Source organism: Vigna angularis, chromosome 1, assembly GCF_016808095.1.
Source record: "Vigna angularis cultivar LongXiaoDou No.4 chromosome 1, ASM1680809v1, whole genome shotgun sequence".
In the NCBI taxonomy this organism is placed as follows: domain Eukaryota; kingdom Viridiplantae; phylum Streptophyta; class Magnoliopsida; order Fabales; family Fabaceae; genus Vigna; species Vigna angularis.
Window position 1 is genome coordinate 10,709,104 of NC_068970.1, and position 15,840 is coordinate 10,724,943.

Here is a 15,840-nt window from a genome sequence, read left to right on the forward strand (position 1 = left end):
TGCTCTTTGGGCTTAACCCAATTTTCTAATATTGGGCCGAAAATAAAATATCTTGGTCTCCATGATTAATTCCTCATGCGAGCTGGTTCATAAAAAAGTTCATCAATGAATTATATATTATTTGTTTTATTCACAATCTACCAAATTCGTTGAGAAAGGTTTTCGATAATTTAACATTGTAAAAAAATAAAGTAAGAGCATCATGGGTAAGTAAATAAACCTTGATCCACGATTAATCTAAAACGTTTACCTTTCAGAACTATTCTAGATTTTTGTTTACAAATTATTAAAATATTATTGAATAGAACATGACGAGTAATTGCTTAAAGAGAGAAAAAATACACTCAACGGTACAAAGAGGGCGAATAAAAGTTTAAAAATTCGTAATTTGCCCCTTTATATAATTTAAAAACCATCACTATTGATATACAGGAAAAAAAATATAAACAATGATTATACTTATACATTTCAAAATTGTACGCAATACTTATTTTGTTTAAAATAAAGTATGTATCATTTTAAATATTAATTTAACAGTTTTAAATATGCATAAAAAGTATTTTAGAATTTATGAGTATTTTAGTGAGTTGGGTTGGATAAGATTTTAAGAAAATCTTCTGTTCATCCGACTAAAAAAATATCAGATTAGATTTATGTCATTTTTATGTTAAATTCAATATAATTAAACTCACTTTTGAACGTGTTATATTGTACTGGGTTAATTAGACTAATATTTTAAAAAATTATTAAAGAATTATTCTTTTTAAGTATCGACTTATTAAAAAAAATACAATTTTTATAACAATTAAGTTACAAATAAGATAATATAATTTTCATAATAATTAAGTTACAATTTCAAATAAGTTAATAAGTCAATCACAAGTGTTAGAATTCTCACATCGGCTAAAGATAAGACTAATTTATAGTATATAAGAGATACAAACTTAACTTTACAAGTCGATTTTACTAAAAATATTTCTAGAATTGACATATTAAAAGAGACACTTGACGAGTCTTTTACCATGAAATACTTGGAAGTTGTTAAAAAGATTCTTAGGATAAGTATCTCATGTGATAGAAGAGAAAAAAAGATTTGACTACCACAACATTAAGAAGGAATTACAAAGATTCATGATGAAAAATACTAAAGTTATCAGTAATCCTCTTGCTACTCAATTTAAATTGAGTGTTAAAAATAGTCTTTGAAATGTAGTTGAGAAGACATATATAAACAAAGTTTCTTATGCATCTGCGGTGGACAGTTTGATATGTGTTACGGTATGTACAAGACCAAATATTGCACATGTTGTTACTATAATTTGTTGATTTCTGTCAAATGCATGTATAGAGCATTAGAATGATATGAAATGAATTTTTCGGTATATTCGTGAGATTAGTTATTTGAGGCTTTATTTTGGAGGTGTTAAATCTATTTTGTTGGGTTACTTAAACTCAAATATGACTGAAAATATTTATTCTTGAAAATCCAATTCAAACTATTTGATTAAGTTTGCAGGAGAGTTGTAGCTTAGCAATCAAGACTTCAGAGGTGTGTAGCATTGTCTACTACAAAGATAGAGCTCATTGCCATTATAGAACCATGAAAGGAGTTACTATGGTTGAAGAAATTCTTGTAAAAAGCTTGGTTTTATGTAGAACAACTATCCATTTTATTTGTGGATAATCAAAGTGTTATCCATCTTGGTAAGAATCCAACTTTTCATTCTAGCTATAAACATATTGATGTGAGGTATCATTAGATATGTGATACTTTAAATGCTAAGTTATTGGAGTTTGATAAAGTTCATATAAATGAAAAGGGTGTTGACATGATGACTAAGACACTACCAAGGAAGATATTTGAATCTTGTTGTGAGATTGCATGATTGGAGGTCACCTCCATATAGTTCTGAGAGGGGAAATATGTTGGATTGGACTCTCAACTACGTGTCTAAAATGTCCATCCTTGTCAAATTTATTTCATTGTTTAATATAGGTGGAGAGAGTATTTTAGGTCACAAGAGAGATTTATTTTCGAAACCCTTAGAAGAAAGAAAAGAGATAAATTTTGTTGGCATAGAATTTTTTATCTTGATCTCAATTAAAAGTTTAAGGTTAGAGAAATCAATCTCGCAATGTTGTTATATTTTAGATTTATCTTTTTTTTTATTTTTTATATTTAAGAGTATTATTACTTTGATGTATTGATTAATTATATGTATTTATTTGTGTTTTTGATTTGATTCTTTTATATATGTAGATTTTTATTTCTCACATAAAATATGATTTTTTCATGTTAAAAATATTGACGTTGTCTTTTTATGATCATTGTTATTTTATTATTATTTTTTTCATAAATTTGTTTAGAGAAATTATTTTTATTATATACTTTAGTACATTTTGTTGTTATTATTTCCGATGAAAATTGAATTGCAGTTGGTGCATTCAGCTGCAACATAGAATGTAAGAATTGAAGCGGCAATCTTCGTTTGAAATTTAGGTAACTTGTGTTTTGTTTTATTTTGTTCATCTCTTGGGGCCCAAACGTGGCACCAATCCTTGTAAATTTTTACCACTGGAAGCGAGGTCTCGCTATCAAGTTTTTAAGGAAGGTTCTGAAATTTGTAAAATGGAGTTGAGGAGAGATATTTATGAGATGAAAAGGAAAATTAGGTTTGATAATTTTGGAAAAAAAAAAAAAAGAGATTGAAAGAAGAGAGAAGTGAAAAAGGATGAAAGAAGAAAGAAAAAAGGGATGAGGTTGGTCCACTGTTGTTATATATTCGTTGTCACAGAAAAGTATGAGCTAGGAGCCCAACACCACAACTCTTTCGCCTTCTATTACTGTTCCTACCCACCACTTCAATATATATACTTCCCTAATTTTATGCAAGATTCCTTTATTAATTACCCTCTTTTCTTTTCCGATGTAAATTAATCTTCATTATTTCTAATATTAAATCCTTTCATATATTTTTAAATTCTTCCAAACTTTCTATTTCACTCTGTTAAAACTATAACTTCAATTCAAGATTAATTCGATTCAATAAACCTCGCTTCAGTGAAAAACACGTTTCCTAGTACTAATTATTCAATTGGAATTTTCTGCTATATTCTAATTATTATAGGCTTTGTTTAGAAGGGTTATTATAAGACTCCCATTGGGTCAAGGTCAAGATAGAATGAAGAAACTCGAATCATTCATAAAAATTAAAATTTATAAATTTATTATCTTAATTTTGAATCATAGAAGATATTAATATTTTATATGGATTTAACTCCTATTTTATTATTGTTGTCATCTTAATAATTTTTCTTAAAAGACATTAAAGTCAATTGTTGGTTTTGATAATTAACTCAAATAAATACAATATGAAAAATAAAAAATGTGAACACCATAAAAGAAAAAAAATTATTATCTTAAAATTTTAAGTTAAAATAATATTAATATTTTATGTATATTAAACTTGTGTTTCATTTGTATTATCTATTTTATAATTTTCTTACAAAAAGCCTAATATATACTTCTAATATGTAAACAAAAAAAACACTTTTTCTCAACGAAGTTTTAGGACAACTTTCCAACAAATTTTAAACACTCATTCCCAAATTTTAGAATTTTAGAAGAAAACCCTAATTCAAAGGGACTCCCAAAGAAAATATATTATGTCTGAAAATCTTGCAGATTATACAATACAAATCCTAAATTTACTCTCATCTTAATTATTCTTTCAATTCCAGTTTTATATGTACCTGCAATTTTGTAATTCTTTAAACTCTTTACAACTATTTTCATCCCTTTTTAGTTTTTCTCTATACAATATAATATTTTCCCCTATAATTTCATTAATATCCATGTGAATATTGTGTTTCATGAACCTAATATGTATTTTCTCGCGAAATAAATACATATCAGGAGGAGTATTACACGTGTCATTGGTCGTTTGTTCCTAACACTTTATGAATTTCACCGTAATATATCTCGTGCACTCACATTGTCGACACCGTAATAACAAAGGAATAAGAATATTTGAAAGAATTACAAAAAAAAAATTAAAGGGCTGGGAAAGTAAATAATATGAGGATGATTTAGTATTTACGTAAAGTTAAAGAGTGAATTAAATTTGGAAAGAGGATGGGTTGGAAATTAAAAAAAGAGAGAGAGAGAGAGAGAGAGATTAGGTTTACGATGGTGCATGTGGAGAGGAAGTGGAACAGGCTGTTAAACTGCGAGAGTGACCCCATGAGGGCGACTTCATTCGGAAACAGACAATCCCACCTCTCTCCATCTCTCTCCATCAACCCCGTCCCGTTCTAACGTACACCTTTATTCCTCTCTCTCCCTTTGGGAAATCATCACATGCTCATGCTTCCACGCTCCTTACCATGGTCCCACTCCCATCACCCTTCACCACGTTCTCCTTCCTTCACCCCTACTCTTACTTCTAGTTTAGCTCTGCCACCTCACCAACCTCTTCCACCCCCACGTGATCTTTTCTAACACACACCCCCTCTCTCTGCCCTTGTACCTCATTTCCTTCCTTCATTTCTATTTTTTTTTTCCTTTAATTAATTACTGTTACAGATTATATCATTTTTATTTCCAATTCAGCCCTTTCGGTTATTGAAAGTGGACAGACACTCTTCTTTTTTAAAATTTCCACTCTACTAACCGTGTTTTGTAAAAATTAATAATGGTAAGTAATTTTAAGTTCAGTTTAAACTCTCCTCGTAAGATAAGATTTAAATCTATTTTATATGTCTTTAATACAAAATTTTACCCATAGTTGTACTTTTAGTTAATAATACTTTTAATATCCTAAAAGGTCAATTGCTCTTATATTGTTATTTTTATATCACAGTTATAGTTCCATTAAAAAAAATTTCAAACCATGGACGTTACTGTGGATATCGGAATAAAACAAAACACGGTAATATATCTACCTATATTAAGTTATAAACCTAAAAGTGTTATGATTTTATTCTCATTCAAATGATAAAGAATTCCTTGAACGATAAAACTCAACTTGAAAAAATTTGTAGAAACTTGAGTGACATTATTTAGGTGGGAAAATTGATATGATTGGTTTGAAGAAGGAACTTTCACTTGAAAGTAAAACTTCTCATTTAAGGATGTAAGTCATGTTTGAGCAATGTTGTATTTCTCGAAAAAGATATATATACATATATATATATATATATATATATGTATATATATATATATATATATATATATATATATATATATATATATATATATATATATATATATAAAACTAGAAAGACTATTAAAGTAAGTCAAATTCAATACATATATCAACATATAAATATTCATCCCTAACAACTATGTAAATATATTAGGACTAAAATTTCTATCTCTAAAATTATAGCATGTTTGTTTTATGATATAATTTGCAACTTTACATTTTTATTAATTCAATATTTTAAAAGTATTAACGTTAAGAAATAAATTTTAAACAATTTTATAAAATTAGTATTTAAGTGCCTCCATCCATATGTAAATTGATGTTATATATATTTAACTAATGTGTGACTTCTAAATATAATATAATTCAATATTTTACCAATTTAACTAATATTACTGATGGTTGGTATGTAAGAATTTCATCAACTCACACAATATAACATAATTATATTAAATAAAGTAATTCAAAAATATTTAGTTTATAATTCGATGTAAAGACGCATAATTTAATGTAAGGAGTAATCTTCTTTATACTTTATATTTATTTGGGAGAGAATAGAGTAAAGAAAACTCAAGAATTCTATAAACTGCTTTTAGAAAACTAAACCTAACAAACAAATATAATACAACCACTCAATTTCATAAAATTTCACATGATGAATCTAGGTATATATACATGCAAAACCTTTAAAGAGAGGACAGTGGAATCTTAGAGGAAAAAAATGGAAAACTTACCATTGTTACTCCCTAAACTTAACACGTAATGTCATTTTTCAATTAACTTTTAAATATTTTCATCTAATACTCCAAAAAAGAATGATGTTTATTCTTATTTTTTCCAGAAGTAAGTTTATTCCAAAAACTATTCCTATTATTATTATTATTATTATTATTATTATTATTATTATTATACAGTAAATAGAAAATTCACTCATTAATATACTTGGAAGTTAATCTGTCAAAACGGGTAATCAGGTCTGATCCAACCCGATCCACCATGGGTTGACCACTTAGTGAGCCAATCCAACCCGACTCATTTATTAGCGAGTCGAAAAAATTTGAACCCGACCCGACCCACCACGGGTTGGTGGGTTAAACAGGTTGGCTCATTGGCTCACTTAACTTTTTCTCACCCTCTTCTTCTGAGATTCTTATAACAAACTTTGATCGATCAAATTGAAATAGTAACAATTGGACCAATTGATATAAAAGAAAATGAAACAAAAGAACTCTATTGTTATATACATAAAAATTTGCCAATTTAATTTATTGAGACACACAACCTTTTGACCTAGAAACTACATATAGTCGTTAATAAAAATATATAGTAGAGGGGAACTTTTGGATAGACAACGGCACAACGCAGCACGAAAAGTTCTACTGCGAAAAGTAAAGGTTTTGCGTTTTGAATGATTAATTTAATTAATTTGATTTTAATAAAAAAAATAGGATTTGAATAATTAATTTAAGGCTTAATATCCTATTTTGTCTCCAGTTTCGCTCGAAAATGTCAAATTAGTCCATCCTTTAAAAAGTGCGTCAATTCCGTTAAATCCGTACAAACGGCGTTAATTATTTTTCTCTCTCTTCTACTTTAATAATTAACGTCGTTTGTACGGATTTAACGGAAGGTATTTCATTGATATAAATTTTATTAAGTAAGGACGTAATTGACGCACTTTTTAAAGGATGAACTAATTTGACATTTTTGAGCGAAACTAGGGACAAAATAAGGTATTAAGCCTTAATTTAATTAATTTGATTTCAATAAAAAAATAGGTGGGTTGGTGGCTCATCACTAGTTCAATCTGGATGAGCCGAGTTCTTAGCGAGCTGGATCAAAATTGACTCGCATCTTTTTACAAGTATGAGTATGTACTGTATGAGGACTTTTTATTTGTGTTCTTTTGTTTTATAAAACATTTGATTTTTATATTTCGAAATTTTACATTTTAACTTCTATAATATTTGATTTAAAGATATGAATATCGCTTATTATATATATATATATATATATATATATATATATATATATATATATATATATATATATATATATATATATATATATATATATATATATATATTACAATATATTTTTTTAAGTCGATTTTGAGTTTTAAGTGGTAAGACGTGTATACTTTTTAGGCATGACCCTCTATACCTCTACAGGGGTTGCATCTATTCCTCCTCATTGGCTCTATGTTTTGTGACCTTTCTTATTGTCTTTGTTTTGTAGGTTTGAATTTCTCTTCCTCTGTTTCTCTTTCTGTTTGTTTTTAAATTTTCTGGAATTGAAAGGGTTTACATGATAAGATAACTTGCAAATTTGTTACAACGATATCTTAGTATAATGGGGAATGTTACAGCGAGGAAGTTTGATGGGAATGCTTATGGGGAAATTTTCTTCGTTGTTTAGAAATATTATATTTTCATTATCAAATTTGGTCCAATGCATAACTTTATTGTTATTTTTAATTGAACTAAAATTTCATTTTATAATATAACTTTAATTTTTTTTTATCAAAGTTGTACTACAATTTCACTTTTTTTTATCGGAGTTGTTTTAAACGTAATTTTAATTAAAAATAAAATAAAAATTATTATTGTATTTACTATTGTAAAAGAATAAATAAAATAATTAATCTTATTTATATTAATATTATATATTAGACATATTTGTCTTAAATGAGAAGTAATTCAAATATGGAATTGAGTCACACAAAGATAAATAATATGTAATAAGAAATAATACTAAATTATTCCTAAACTTCAACAACATTGGAATTCATTTTTTTTATAAACATTTAGTTTTCAATCTTTAAAAATAAATACATATAGTCCTTTCAATTTCATTGTGTGAAATATTTTTAACATTTTAAACTACGTTTTATATTAACATTGTTTATATAATTTAATAAATTTGATTTCAAATGTTAATTTAAAATATTATTTACTACATAAAAAATTAATATTTTTATGTTACTATATCCAATATTAAAAATTAAAAATATATTTAATTCTAAAAGATATTCATAAATTTATTATTTTAAAGTTTTGAATTAAAAGCAAGCAAAATATCTTATACACAGTATATGACTTTCTTTTTATTAAATCATCTAAAAACTTTTAAGATTGTATTAAATTAATGAAAAGAGATTAATATAATATAATATATTATTGGCTCAACATTAACTCTAAAAACACTAGAAAACATATTACATAGTATAAATTAATTTACTCTATTAGAAAGTCTAATAGATTATATAGATTATCTTTTATGCAGTGTTATCGGATTAAAAAAACTTTAAAATTTTAAAAGGAAAATAAAGATGGCATAAGAAAATAATTTAGAAAAGATGTGTAATTTTTAAAAATAAATAATTACTTAATATTCTAATTTAGATATTGTAAAAACCTCAAAAACATATTTTAGAAGTTAAAGTAGTTTAAAAATAACTAAACTCGATTATTTTAATATAAATAGTTTTCCTATAAACGAGTTTTATAATTTTAAAACACAATCTCTCTAGAAATCATTTAACTAGAGTTCTCTCTAGGGGTTTTTCCTCTTTTGCTTGTATGATTGAAAAATCGAGACTGTAGGATTGATCATTGCAGTGAGTTTTTTAATTTGAATCGATCATTACTCCATTCGCGTAAATTGGGTTTTAGCTATTTTTCTTTATCTTTTTTGTTATTTGTTGTATGAGGTTTTTTTCACTTGCATGTGTCCTTTTAATGATTTATATGAATCTATGCTCATCAGTAGTTCTAATAGTGTCTTGATCATGTTTGTGTTGTTCGTAAGTGTAGATAGGACATCCTATGAACTTGAATGAGTTTGGATTCTTTGGAGCAAGTTCATCTATCTCTTAGGTAAGGAAAACTAATTGCACTATTTCAAGTTATAGATACTTTAAAATTTCTAATTGTATGATTGTATAGTGAATTTTGTGAATTATTGACTAACATTGTATTCAATAGCAATAGCAAGGGATTCTCGTCGCCTTTTATCCTATTAGCTTAAATTTGATCAATTGCTCAAGTGAACAAGTTTTCATGCTTAAAACTGTTTTGAACTCATTACAATTCTTGGATGGTAACCTCGTGTTTGTGATTTTGTAGAGTGTAAAGACTACTACGAGTATACACCTTTGGTGAAGTTTTATGTCAAAGCATGTATTCGGATAATTGAGTCTAAAGTCATTTGTGTGTATGTTACATGAGATATGAAATTTTATACATGGTGGTTTAATTTATTCTACGTTTTAAATTGTTGTAATGAATTATTTTTCTTTTTTAAACACTAGCTTACCCTTCCTTCTTTTCTTTTTGTGTTGTTTTCTTTTATTGCAATGATTATCTATTAGATATAAGGAGATAATAAGATATGTCATTAGTGGAGACACTGAACGTTATTAAATAATGTTATTTATTTAAATTCATATATTCTTTACTGTCTATATTTTGAAAGATTTCCTTTAATATTATGTAAACTTTTACATATGCTATGTTGGTATAGTTATTAATTTGACTAATTATTTTAATATTTTGCATGTTTTTTTATCTATTTGTTATATCAAAATTTTAATATTTTATTTAATAATTTATACTATTAAATGAGAGGTTATATATTTAATCCGCATAATGTAAATAATCACTATTTAATTACGTATATTCTTTTTCTAATTACTACACAATGTTAAGTTTGGTGCATGTAAGAGAATATTAACGATGGTAAAATCAGTTTGAGACAATATAAAGAAAAAAAAACTAAGAAATGAGTAAAATGGAAAGTAATTTGAAATTAACACAATTTTATTAATTGAAGCAAATAATATTTAAATATTTAATTCAGAAAATTATGATAATATCGGAGTCTGGTCTTAAAATAGTTTTGTGATTCTTTATATAAACAAGAGAGTGGTAAGGAAAGAGAAATTATTTTAATAAGAAAGTTGATATTTGGTTATTTGTAAATGTAAAAGTAAAAAATTAGAATAATTTGGCATGATTAAAAGTAAATGGTATTTCAACGTTAAAATAAAATTGATTGATAAGAGAGTACGTGCATATCATTAGATGGTGGAAGTGGTCGTGCAGCTGACTTGTGAAAGGATAAAAAAATGACAGTGAGTGAACGTGTGTGATATTGATTTACTGATGCTAATATTATTTTATTATAAAGAAAATGATGCATGGGTATGATGAGCATGCGTTTGTTGATTTGGGTGTGGAGTGGGACCAATAAAACTTTGAATTCATCCCTTCAATTATCATGAGAATGGAAATAAAGAAAAAGTAAAAAAAAGAATTAAAAATATGTTGATTGATTTTCATTCCCCATGTAATGTAATATGTATGCATGTGTAGGTAGTCCTCTCTTTGTTGTGTGCAGTTGACAGTGCTGCCATTTGTCCTCCTTTCTTTCAGAGTCTGTGAGTGTGAGTGTGTGAATGTGTGGCTCTATCTGTCTTCACTGATCACTCTGCTGCCACACGCTTGCTTGGCTTCCCACTGCACTACTGCACTCCTTCACTTCCAAATTCACTTCTTATCTCCTTATTCTTATAAAATCTTTTCTACATTAATTTTTATATCATTATTATATTATTATAAATATTATAAATAACACATTAATTACTGAATGAGAATTTATTGAAACAGGTAAATTATGGGTGGATGAACTCAGATACATTTGAAAAGGAGAATGTTTGTTACCAATCATACTCTGCAATTCAAGAGATGCTCCATTTCTTGTCGCTTTTCATTCTTGCTATTGTTTTTGTGGTACTTATTATAACCCAGAACTTTAGTTTTCACTTTCTTCCTTTGAGGTTTATGCTTTTCTCTAATTTTAATCAAAATTATAATTCATAATGAAAACTCATCACAATAAATTTTATTATCTTTCGTATTTTTTACAGTACTAAGTAATTGAAAAATTAATTAAGTGTTTATAATTTTAATAATTTCTCTTAAGTATATTGATAATTATTCAGTCATGTATTTTCTTTTTTACCCTAAATCAGAAATTAATTTCATTTTAAAATTATTTTCAGTTGATGAATTATTGTATATAATATGAATCAAAACACGGATTACTTCGATGATATTAAAAATATACTCTATTCATAATTCATTATTCAGTCTTTTCCTTTGATTACTTCAATCTAATTAATACCTTAATAATTATAGTTTGAAGTTTTTTTCTCATAGATTAAAATCAACATTAAATACTTCATTTGTGGAACCAATTTTACTAAAATATCATTACTCTCTCAATAATTAATCTTCCAGTGAAAACTGAAAAGTCAATTTATATTTCATGTAACTATAATAAAATTCCGGTTAATTTGAAAGACAAATAGTAACGTATAGCACTTACTATCTACTCACTACAAAGCTTTAAATTATTTTAAAATATCTTAATAAAGACTGTTATCTATAAAAAAACATGATAAATTTGTCCAATTTTATAATAGCTATCTTAAAATTCATATCAATAATAAATTGAATTGATGGAATGTGTAAAAAAAATTAAATCACTTTATATAATCATTAAAATATTTTTTAAACACAAGAAATTTCTTTAGATATTAAATTCTAAAATACATAATTATCATATCATGATTAACAACTCCCATTCAATGCTGTTTTGATATTTAAGGTTTCAAATAATTTATTATGATAAATAAAGTAGTCACACATAATTATTATTAAAAAAGTTGTTATGAAAAGTTGTTAATGCTTAATTTCTATAAATATATTTTAAATATTCTATGATAATATTTATTACGAGGTGCAATCAGAATAAAAGTTTTAACATTTCATTAAATACCCAAAATATGAATAAAAGTATTTGCAATAGTAAAACCTCAATTAGTCTAGAATATATAGGGAGTACTATCAATTCAAGTTGTTATCAAAACAAGGAAATCATCCTCCATATTAATCTATTGCACGAAATTTTATTATAATACTATTACAGAAAATAAAGGAACTAATTTTTTTCCCCAAACATTTTTTTTATTGAATAATGTTGATCTAATTATATAGGAGTACGACCTTTCGTACTGCACATATGGTTAATATGATTTCAGTGAAATGACAATTATATAGATAAAAATTGGGTCTCCTTTAATTTATGTGTGTGAGATAAGAGATAACTAGGGACCTAGTGACATAGCTTGCAGATGATGTCTGAAGCTAGCCATTGCATAAAAATGCAGGAACTATGTGTTGGTGATAACATGCATGATTCTGTAAAAGATAATTAGACAAAATTGTTTTTAAGTTTGAGTGTATTAAGATAGAGAAAAAAAGACGAAAAGACATGAATTGTAGCTCCATTTGTGGGCACATATGACTTTGGCACATCTGTATATATGTGGCATCTGTGCAGATCTAAGATGAAGGAATTGGATGTGTTGTGGCGCATGGACCCTTGGCATGCTATAGAAAGAGAGATGGTACAAGTTAGTGACGAAAGAGAATTAGATGAATAGTATAACAATAGGGACATTGCATACATATGGTACCCCTGCTGAATGATTTCTCTGGCCCCTGAGCCCTGAACGATAACATCAACTTCAAATACTAAGCATCTTTGTTTATCATCCAAAATGCCAACCATGTTCAAACATTAAGTTTCCATGCAGATTATAGTATTGCTGTGCCTCTTGGGCCTCTCTAATTGTCTTCAGCTCATAACATTTACACACCTACCAAATATCATGAGTAGTTGAATAGACCTTACATACCTCATCCCTGTCTCTGCTTTATACATGTGCAACCAACTCCAATCATCATTTTTCACATTATAATGACATCACCACAATCATTATGCAATTTACAAACTAAGTATCTGTAAAAAACAATCATATAAACCATCATCATATACACTCAAAATATTACAAGATCCATCGTGTACCCATTATTTTATGCGGCTTTTATATGTATGATTCAACATCACTGGCCGTGTTCAACTTAATTTAGGTAAAAAAAGATGTCCATTATGCAGAAAAAGGCGAATGAGAGTGAGACCCGTGGGAGACTGCCACTGCAAATAAGGTCATTCATTTCAATTGAAATTCAACCCTAGCTAGCTTGTCCCCAGTCTTATTCTCAGTGGTAACCCTAAAGCCTAAGAACTCTCTCTACTTTTAGTCTGTGACAAGCTTCAAGTGCAGAATTTGGTTCCATGCAGATGGACAACAGGACAAGCTCCAGCTGACTGCTGAGTCCAACCTTGTCCCCACTAAGATCAAACCACACTTCTATTGCATATTTACTGTCCCAAACTTCATTTTCTTTTTCCAATCTATAACCACCCTTTCTTTCTTTTTTCCCTCTCTGACCTTATGTCATTGCCATCCATAATTGAGACCATGGCAGGCCCCCACTGGGTTCAAAACCCTTCTCCAAATTCATCATGAGACCGAACGATCAAATTTCGAATGTCTTTCATGAAAGTTTGAGGGTAGGGCGATTGCACATCTCCATGTTTCGACATGAACCACAAGTCTCAACAAAAATTTTCCACCGTATTTATAAATATCCTTTTAATTATCTTTGGTAAAAGTTTGATCCAGTAACTTTTTTTTTTATGTCATACTCGATCCTTGCACTTCATAGACAATAAAAAAAATTCAAAGGAGGGTATAAAAGTTATGATTTGTTTTCAACCAAGTAGAACTTATTGCTTCCATACGTGCCTTTCACTCAAACCTTCCCTTTTAAACAAAATGTTCAAACCTAAACTATTTCGCTAAAACATCTCTTTTACTTAAAATCATTATTTAAATTTACAGTTTTCCTTGTAAATTCTAGTCCAAACACACTACACTATAGTCGCTGCGATGAAATTTCTAGTGGGTTGTAATCTATTAACTTAGGGTAAGACCTACCTACAAGTTTTGGGCATTCTATAAATAAGTACACATTTTGAAGCAAGCATCGAGTTTAAGCGTGAAATCATTCAGATTCTGAGTACTTGGGAGTTTCCATGATGATTATATGATTGTGATCGTATATGAGGAGTAGCGAGGCCCAACCTAATTTAAATACTGTTAATATCATATCAGTAATATTAGGTTTGATTAATTTAAACACTTTCCGAACACATGTTTCTCTTGAATGACCTTGTTTTGATTATAATTATGATTTGTATTTAGGCATAACCTAAATGACATGAAGAAAAACAAAATTTAGAAGACATTCATTGAACCGCGGTGATCCCGGATAGTAGTGTTGGTGGCATATGACAGAAATTCTTGTGGCTTCTGCCCCATTCAACGATGTGAAACAGTATCCTCCACCACGTGAGACATATATTATCTTTATGCCGATAAAAAGAAGGAGTTGAAAGCAAGCGTAATTAGAGCAAGTGTTTGCATGTGCCTCTCTCTCTTTTGAGTGTAAATCATTAGGGGTGTGGCTGTGTGGTAGGGCATTGAATTAAGAAACTGACACCTAATACGGAACAATGGCTAATTAATAAAATGAATATAACCACAAAAGAGTGTGGAAAACTGGAAAGATTCACACTTGTGGGAATCAAGAAGTGAAAGATGTGACTTTGAAAAAACTTGTCAACTAGTGGCTTGGATTATTCTAATGGACGTGTCTTGTAACAATCCTTTTCTTTTACCTCTGTGAGAGTGTTCGTGCTCTTTCCTCTTCTCATTCTATTTTTGAAATTTTTGCTTTCCATGGTAAATTTTCTAATCATCCTAACGTCGAACACCTTAAAGTCACAGTTCTAAATAAAAGAGACTCCGCTCCTCACCGATATATTCATAAATGTTGCTGGTTTGCATTTACAAATTAAATATCTGTGATTGAAATTTCATTTTTTTTATAAGACAATTTGTAGTCCTAGTTGCAAAATCAATCATAAATGTTTTTACACATTTCTTGATAATAGAAAACTGTTATGCCTGTGTAAGGATGGATGAATGAACCATGTGCGCATATTCCTTCTTGGATCAAATTATTCACGCGGAAACAATTATCTTTCTACTCATAGAACATGTCATACCAATTCATAGATACATTTCATGTGTAAAGTATTTAGCAGACCTATTAAAATCCACTCAAAACCAGTCTTAGTGGATTACATGTGTCAAAGAAGGGGATCCAAAAATCAGATGGTGAAAGGCAAGTGTGAGCAGCTGAGTGGCCGTTTGGCTTTGACGGTGGGAGAAAAACTAAAAGTTTTCAAAATTTCACATCACTTTCTGTATGCACCCTTCTTCTCCAGATTTCTGAAACTTTCATTCTCTCCTCCTTCTCTCTACAAATCTCATTCTTCTCTCTACAAATTCTTACCTTTTCTTTCATCTGATCATCATTCAGGCAGTACCTGAGTCTTCTTGGTGTCAAGGGGTTCACTTTGCACCGATCAAGTTGTGGTTTTAAGCTGGTGAGTTCCTTCTCTTCTTAGAACGTTCGTTTTCTCACATGCAAACCAAGTTCTGGTTGCATGAGTTTATCATCTGATTCTGGGCACATTTCTGGCCTTTTGTTTGGTTTAATTTCATAAAGCGTGACCCGAAGGATTCTAAGATTTCTGGTGGTGAGCGATTCTATATAAACTGTGAGCGTTCGACTAAGTTTAACAGGTAAGG